Below are 9203 nucleotides of genomic sequence, written 5' to 3'. Positions count from 1 at the left end.
AATTAATGGCATAGAGAGTGTTAAGTCTTACCACTTGAAAGAAGAATATTTGTTCCTCATTGAATTTACTGGTTAATCTTCCTCAGCAGGGTGACTATTTCCATAAAGGCAGATAAGAAGGCTCTATCTAACTGCAAAGAGAAGAATCATACCGTTGGCTCTTTGTCACGGTCATGAGGTCCTAGATGAGGCAGACCTAGAGACACCAACATGCCAATTGCCAGAAGTTGGGTTTGTCACATGACCTGTGTGACACCAGGAAGACCCTTTGAGAATTCACATCTCTACCAGGAACTGAAGCTGATCAGAGAAACCCAGTTCTAGAATAAACGTGAGGTGTGGAAGGTCGAATTTACCCAGACCAAGGCCCATGCAAGGCCACCTGTAAGCTGCTAACACTGGACGAAAAGGACCCATGCCATCTTTCTGAAGACAACACTCTTCTGAGGCTACTTGTTCGCATTGGCTTGCTGGATGAGGACAAGATGAATCTGGATTATATCCTGGGCTTGAAGATTGAGGATTTCTTGGCGAGGTGGCTACAGACACAAATCTTTAAGTTGGGTCTGGCTAAATCTATTCACCATGTTCCTGTACTCATCCACCAGCGTCATATTAGGGTCCGCAAGAATGAGGCAAACATTCCATCCTTCATTGTTCGTTGGACTCCCAGAAGCACATTGATTTTTCCCTTCATGCTCCTTATTGTGGTGGCTGACCAGACAGAGTGAAGAGGAAGAATGCCAAGAAGGACTGGTGATGATGAAGCAGAGGATAAAATTAATGCCTCCCTAGACAGAAATTGTCTAGTTTTCAAGTTGACTAATAAAACAGAATTAACACTTAAAAATTTAACAGTTGGTAATTGATGATTTCCCACTCTTCTACTAAGTGGAAAATTCTAAATTCTAAATCATTTTCATGCTTGGTTTTCATATACAATTTCATTTATGGAACGTATTCTGTGCCAAATATTGTCTGAAAACCTCACTGGTTTTCTAACTATGCTGATCCTGGAGTTTTCCAGAGTGAAACAAACAAATAAAAAGAAAGAACAGAGAGCTATAAATGCAGAATGCAAAGACAGCTAGCAATGGGGCATCCTTTGAATTAAAGAGAAGATGTTGGTGGTTGTATCTGAATGTTCTCTGCTGCTACTACTACAGAAAGCTCTGGAAAGAAACAACTTTATTCCTTCAATCACTATTTTAAGTTACACTTCTGTGACACATAAGTAAGGCAATCAGTTACCAAGATTAAGCCAAGCCTCTGCCATGGGAATAAACAGTATGTAATGAACACCACCTTCTTCAAGAGAAAAATATATATACTCAGACTAGTCAGATAATACCAAGATGCAATGGAAAGTTCAGGACTTACAAACAAAAGTAAGGACTTACAGGGGCAAAAGTAAATAGGTAGAAAACTGGGTAGGGAATCACCTCTGTCCTTTTGCTAATCTTAGAACTTGAATGACATTCTGGGCATAGTTTGTTAACCTCCATTAACTGACTGACTTCTCAGAGAGGAAAATAGCTGAGAGTGTGAAACTAGAAAAAGTACAGAATTGTCTTCTCGTCAACTTGCAAACTAATGTTTGGACAGAAGGGGCTGAGAATTTCATAAGTGCATATGATGTGTTTTGATGAAATCCACCGCATTCTATCCGAATTCCTCTCCTGTACCTCTCACTTTTCCGGCCCATCTTCATTTGCTTTGTTTAAAACCACTGAATAAACTTAGTGCTGTCTTGTGTGCATACGCAAAGAAGCATCTACTGGAGTGTGTGTAACCTCTTATGTCCCACATTTATGAAGAAAACAAATTCTTCCTTCCTCACCAGCATCAGTTGCCATTAAAACCTCTGCAAAGGGTGAAGTTTACCGAGCCACTCCACAATCCTTGCTAGAATATTGACTGATTTGATCTGCTAGTTTGTGCACACATTATTAGTCAGTATGAATTAATGTATAGCACACACTGTTTCAAAACTGACATTCACTATCTCTAACACTTAAAATTTCTCTTCTCCCTCTTCCATGACGGTTCTTGAGACTTGGAAGAAGGTGATATGAAATCCTATTTAGAGCTGTGGACAGTATAGTCTCCCGTTCTCTGCATGGTGATCTCTGTTGGCCTTTGTATCAAAGAGCATCCATTACCAAGTAAATCCTCTCTGATGAGGATTCAGAAATGCACCATCCTGTGAGTACAGATATAAAACTTGGGGGAAAGTGTAATACAATATTACTTTAGTCAAACGTTAGATTCCTTTTTAGGACCTATGGTCTATTAAGTCATAGGTCTTCTACTCAGTTAATCATATGAGGCAAGAATTCCTTATTGTGGATGAGGCTTTAAATGCTGTCAGAAAGTGTTTTGTTGACATGTCCATTTGTATCACTTTTGAATTGCGGGTATCCTTGGAACTGACTTCATATAGAGTGAGTCTCAGAAGAGTGAACTCAGTTTCCTGAGAAAACTTGAGTCAGCAATGATCAGAGGGAAACAGAAAACTCTGTGAGTAGTAATGGCAGTTACTCTAATAAGCAGTGAGAAAGCAAGGGAGGATCTGGTTGGATACATTTTAGAGGAAGGATGTCATTCCAGCAGATAGCAGACAGTACAAGTCTATGGAAGCCAGAATGACAGGTGATATAGGCTCAGCAGATTTGCTCAGCTTTCAGAAATAATGTGTGGCCTAGTGACATGTTTAGATGCTAGGCAGAAAAAAATCTTTGTATTAAAATTAAAAGTATAAACTTGTTGTGCACTCAGTGAGAACTAAGTAGTCTTTTTGAGCCTCTTCTTCATCTGTGATAATGAATAGTGCCACCTATGTCATGGACTTTTATAAGAAATGTCAGTAGTTAACAGCTTTATAAAAGACTCTGCTCTAGTCTAGTTAAAAATATAGTACCAAAATCTTTGTCATGTCTTGCAATAGGTAGTCTATTGGTCCCCTTTCTTTAATGTCATGGTGGGCTTTGGTTGTCCACTGGATATATCAGAACAGAGAATCTTAACTGCAGAATTAATAACAGCACATAGGCTGGTAGAGTTATTTTTTTGACTGCTAATTGTTATAGGGGAACCTAGCCCACCATGCCTAGGAATGTGGACCTGAGCTGTATAAGAAAGGTAGCTGAACAAGGGAGGCCAGGCAATTCAATAAGCCATCTTCATTCTTAGTCTTTACTGAAAGCTTCTGTCACGGGTTTCTTCTAGGATGAACTTTTACCCATAAGCCAACTAAACATCTCCTCCATACATTGCTTTTGATCCTGGTGCTTTATTGCAGAACAAAACCTAACTAGAACTGAAATTGATAACAGGAACTTAAGTACTGCTGTGATGTAAGTTATCATATGGTTTTTATGCCTTGGAAAAACATGAAACATTTGGAACCATTATGCTAGATAAATCATTGACTTTGGAAGATAAGAAATCAAAGAATGGAGGCCAGACTTGTTTAGTTTAAAAGAGAAACATGAATCTCTCAAGGCCTCTACTGGGACCATTCATATCGTAATTTGAATCTTTGGAAGTGAAACATTTTGTTGCTCCATTGGGACTTCAGATGCTGATCAGTTAGTGCCAACATGTAACTGAGAAGCAGTATTTAGGTGAAATCTTCAAGGATTTCTTTTCTCAGGGTTCACATAGAGGCTGTGATCCAGTGGTTGTTCAAAACTACACAACAAGCTCACTGAATAATGTGTCAAATGATGGGCAAGAGTCTCCCACATATACTGCCTTTGACTGCATAAATGGAGTCATGGAGAAAAGAGGAGCTTTGGCACTGTGAGAGACCTGTAGAGGCCATTGGTCAAGGTTCAGTCTCAAAGCAGTGGTAATGTCAGAACCATGTGTTGACCACCAAGGACAGTGAAAAGGAGTGAGTGGAGGCAGCCTGAGCTACCAGACAATGCTTGTGTACTGTTGATAGCAGAGCTGGAGAAGTGTGGCTGCCCTAGCACTTTTGACTTCACATGTCTTGGCAATCATATGACTGGTCTGAGCACTTATATTTTTCTCTTGAAGAATGTGATGTTCATTTCAGACTATTTATTCTCATGTCAGTGGCTTGGCTTAATCTTGGTAACTGATTGCATTGCTTATGTGTCACAGAAGTGTAACTTAAGATAGTGATTGAAGGAATAAATCTCTTTCTTTCCAGAATTTTCTGTAGTAGTGTCAGAAGAGTGCCATATTCTTCTTTCAGGTGGTAAGACTTGCCATTATATATGTCATTAATTTAACTTAATAGTTCATTTCAGCTATAAGATTCATCTCAAAAATGAATTAGTAATTAAAGTCAAATAATCTCTAGATTCTCCATCATTTCAATATTTCATCAATCCATTAAACAAATATTTTAACTATCTGCTTTTTCAGACACAGTTCTAGATACATGGAGTATTTTGAAAAATCATTCAAGGTTTGTTGATATAATTTTTAATTGCTTGAAGAGATGTCTTCAACTCCCCAATATTTTCCTAGTCAAAAATACACTAAGCTATCTGCAAGTTTAACACATTCAGCAAGCATTGGCCAGGCTGAACCTCCAGGAAGGAAAACTTTATTGTTATGACAAAAAAATTGCAATGCTTTAATAGTAAGTGGGAGCAATTTCTTTATTACTGTAGGAATGCATGCAGCAACACAAATTGGAATAGAAAAGGACATGTCTGTTGGAAGCCACTTCACTTCAAAGAAAGATCAGTAGACATGCCATCTAGTGTAATAGATAAATTATTTGAAAATGAATTAATAGTAATATCAGGTGAAAGAATTATGTATCCTAAAATATATGACATATTGAAATGTAAAGAAAACTTTTAAACCTTCAAAAATAATTAGATTTTAAGGTTGAGTCTCTAGGAAATTGTACTGTGCCTATCCTCACGGACAATGAAGAGAAAATTTACCTGGTAAAAAGAGTGTCTTGTTCCATTTCTCAAATACATAATTCAGAAAAAAATTTATCCTCCAGATCAATTACTGTTATTTCAATTTTATAAAGTAGAATGGTATGCACTAATGTACACTGGAGAATATCCTCCCTTTTATTATAGAACTGTTCTCAGCCTATAGGTCCCAACCCTCACTGGAGTAAAATGACCCATCACAGGGGTCTCCCAAGACCATCAAAATACAGAAATATTTGACTTACAATTTATAACAGTAGCATAATTACAATTATAAAGTAGTAACAAAAATAATTTTATGGTTGAGGAACATACACGAGAAACTGTGTTAAAGGGTTGCAGCATTAGAACGGTTGAGAGAGATCCACTGTTCTAGACAGTGCAGATCAATCGCAGTGACAGCACTGAGTCATTCCTCTTACCCGAGGAACACAGCAATCAACTGTAACACATTCCAGAAACAACAAACCTAACTCTTCATGACTAGTGAAAGCAAATTTGACTATCAGAAGCTGTGTCTGGTGTGTTGCAACTTGGATTTTAGAAATTTAATTCCTGAGCTTAAAACATTTTTTCTGTGTGTAAAGTTAATTTTCTTTTTGTTTATAAACTCAGAAATGCTATGTGCCTTGTGTTAAAAAGACAGATTTGCAATATTATTATGATACCTATTAAAATGGAATTGAAATGATTCTTTACAATATATCCTTAAATTTAAAATACATCTCCAATATTTCACTGTCATCTTTGCATTGAAAAGATTGGTAATGAGAAAAAATGAAATAGAATTATTTCTTGCTCATTTTTATGTAATTAAAAATTTTCATCTTACAGTACAAATATATAATATGAAACAAATAAGTATCCATGGTTAAAACCCTTCTGTCTCTGAAATTCTGCATGTGTTCTTCCATCTGACACTGTCATATGTTCAACTGTGCAATGGCATCGTCACCAGTTATCATTCTGCTGCATCGCTACCATGAAATTCAGCATCACACATTTATCTTTGATGATGTATACAAGATTTTTTATGTGCTAAATCAGCCTTCACCCATTACAGATAAAATTCGTAGGTATTGTTAGTCTCTAAGAAGCTGCAGGATTCCTTGGGGTTCAATGTAGTACATGTGGTGGGCTGGAATGAGAGGGTGGCTCTAGAAACTCAGAAGGGAATGAAAACCATACAGTGCTAACTACTTGTAGAGCAATGAGCACTCTATTAGCTAATAATGTCTTTTGTATTCTGCTGAAGAAGATCTGGATCAGGGACAAAAAGACAAAATCATAATAATAGCCACAAACATAATTAAGAACTTATTTGTTTGGACAATTACATCTTTCAGCCATTTCAAAATCCTCTATTGAGAGTTCTCTGTTTGGGACTGCACCCCATTTTTTATTGGATTATTTGTGGTTTAGCTACTTTTTAGATGGACTTTAGTTACCTGCATGTGACTGTTAAACTGGGCTTATATAATGTTCTGTCCCAAATTTCTACACCAAGCCTGATTTGACTATGCCTTGTCACTACTATTCTGCACATTCTCATATTGAAAGGATGTATATATTTGAATGGTATTAATTTAGGATTTACTCATCAAGTAGTTTGTGCATTTCAACCAGAGAGAACTGGTGTGCAATATTTTCTTGGTCCAATCCCAAAACATGAGTAAAAATGAAAACTCCTAGATAAAATTAAGCCAAACAAAATCTATATATGCTAATTTGAAATGAACAAAAACTCATTGGTATTAATATTTTATATGTAACCTCTTTAAAATGATAAAACCTCAGACAAAAGAGAGTAGTCATGGTTAGCAAGCTAGTAAATTGGAAGTCACTAGATTACAGTTTCCTTTTTTTTTGAGTTGTTGTTTTTCAGCAATTATTTTGATGCTATGAATTGTCAAAATGTCCATTTATAAATGTTTTGTGATAGGCCCAGAACTAAAAAGAAACTTTAATTTCAATATTTTGTGGAATTCACACTGAAAAGTTAGTCTATTTACTAATGCCTAAAATATAATAAAAGGTAAAATTTCTGATAAAATAATTATCAATATTATCAAAGGCAACTTTTTGTGTCAGAAAATGTTTGAGATGGCTTAATTTTTCTGTTTAAGTGATTTTTTTTCTTATTTCACAGTGTTATAATAGGCTGTTTCCATGAAATTAGCTATTCATCTAAAGCCTCTGTAACAGTTTGTACCTTTTGCTTTGAACTATGCAGACATCTATTGACTTATAAATAGCATTACATAATAAATAACTAGAAGAGTATCTCATGCATGTAAAATGTTTAGAATAACAGAGTTTTGGTGAACAGACATTTATCATTTTGAAAGTACAATCATGCACAACTAGACATGCCTACAATAGACTAGGGAAGACCATAAATTCAGGACCTGCTTTTACTCAAAAAGCATGAGATCAGTCTGTGAAATCAGTAAAGGTCCTGTATAAACAAAAAAAATTAAGTAAAAATAAAAATTGGACTTGAGTTATAGCTTACCATAGAGTATTTGTGCAGCATGTGATAGACATTTTATATTCAATACACATCATAAACTTAAATAAATAATATGACTGTTAATTATACACAATTTCATAATTCCTATCCCAAAAGTAAATAAAAATAGGTTAAAATCAATTATCTTTTCTAAGTAACATTGTAGAATAATTAAAAAGAACGTCATAATGAGTAAAGAGGTGTTGTTTTGATGTCTGTGTCTGTCTTTAGGTAAATTTTCTGCCACATCTATAGATCACACAAGTTCGCATACAATGATAGCATAAAGTCTTAAAATATCAGTGATCAGAGAGTAAATTGTGTCTACTCTGGGTCATTCTTTTCATGAATAATATATAGATGAAGCACAATTAATAAAACCTCCGAGAGAGAAATTGGGGTTCAATCTGAAGATCTGAAAAGCAAAACAGTCAACCAATGGCTTTTACCTCAACCTCAGTCTGAAAAGGTGATGCTGCTTCCAGGAATCTCAGAATCTCAGAATTAGAACTGTCTCCCCCGATTTTATATTCCTCTCTAGGGTGTTATTAAGGGCGTGCCCCACTGGGATTGAAGGCATGCACCACCCTATTTCTATGACAACTAGGGTGGTTACTGGGATTAAAGGTGCCTGTCATTGTGGCTACGGGGATTAAAGGTGTTTGTTCCCATAATCTGGTCTGTAAGGCTGACCAGTGAAACTGTTTTACTCTCAGATCTTTAGTCAGTCTTTATTTATTAAAATACAATTAAATGCCACTGCACACAGATATGCATAAATTAGGCTTTCATAATTAAGGTGACAAAACAGTAAAGTGGATAAATATTTCAAATGTGCAGACATTCTAAATATTATGTCACAATCTTCAAGGAAATTATTAAGTCATTTTGAAAAAATCACAAAGCCAATAAAAATTATTGGAGAACATGCAATATATATGCAAATATAGACATGATTCTGGTACACATAATACTATATAATCACAAATAGAAAAGCACAAATGAAGCCTTAAGACATTGATATTTCTAAGAATATTTATATATAGGCCTTAGTTTTTCCATCTATTCTGTTAAAATAGAGCATGCAAAATATCAATGACTGATATACTGAAAACAATGACACTGCAATGCAGAGACCCAAATCACTTTGAGAAGGTTTAAAGATTAGTCATTTACACAAAAAAAAAACAGGCTCACCTGCTGGCTAGTGTCTTTAAAAGTCAGTTTCCTTCCTTCTGAAAGGAAAGGAAAAGTCTTATTACCTGTTTCTTACAAGGATGGAATAAAGACACAATTAATAGCTAGTTGTGCTGGCATTTTTTTTTTCGAGCACATCGGAGGCAAAGACAACTTCATCTCTGTGAATTTGAGGCCATAAGGCAGAGAAAATATGATGCTAGCAAGGGGTACACAGAGACTCTGTCTTAAACTAAACAAACAAACAAACATACATGCTAATAGAGCTCAAGTTAAAACTTATTTATTGTTATTACTTAAACCTAAAATGCCCCTGCAACATCTAGTCTAGAGCATTGTTGTGCTGCAGGAATTAGGAGAATCACAAGTCTGGCTAACATCATCTGCATTTAATATTTCTGTTTAAGTATGAGGCTAACGTCAACATCATACATCTTAGGTTTGCCAAGAATCAGCAAAAAGAGTTTTCCTCAAAACTTTGACTGAAAAGTAACGAAATTGTATTTAATTATAAAGCTGCTTCATTGAAGTCTGAGCTGTCACAGATGATTTAATGTGTCTAA

At 35.6% G+C, this 9203-nt stretch overlaps 1 pseudogene; it reads left to right on the top strand.

Annotated features, from left to right (window-relative positions):
• Positions 1-210: 210 nt before the first annotated feature.
• Positions 211-869, top strand: LOC130876344 (40S ribosomal protein S9-like; annotated as a pseudogene).
• Positions 870-9203: the final 8334 nt, after the last annotated feature.

The sequence above is a fragment of the Chionomys nivalis genome, chromosome 6 (genome assembly GCF_950005125.1).
Source record: "Chionomys nivalis chromosome 6, mChiNiv1.1, whole genome shotgun sequence".
In the NCBI taxonomy this organism is placed as follows: Eukaryota; Metazoa; Chordata; class Mammalia; order Rodentia; family Cricetidae; genus Chionomys; species Chionomys nivalis.
This window is presented reverse-complemented; position numbering and strand designations above follow the sequence as displayed.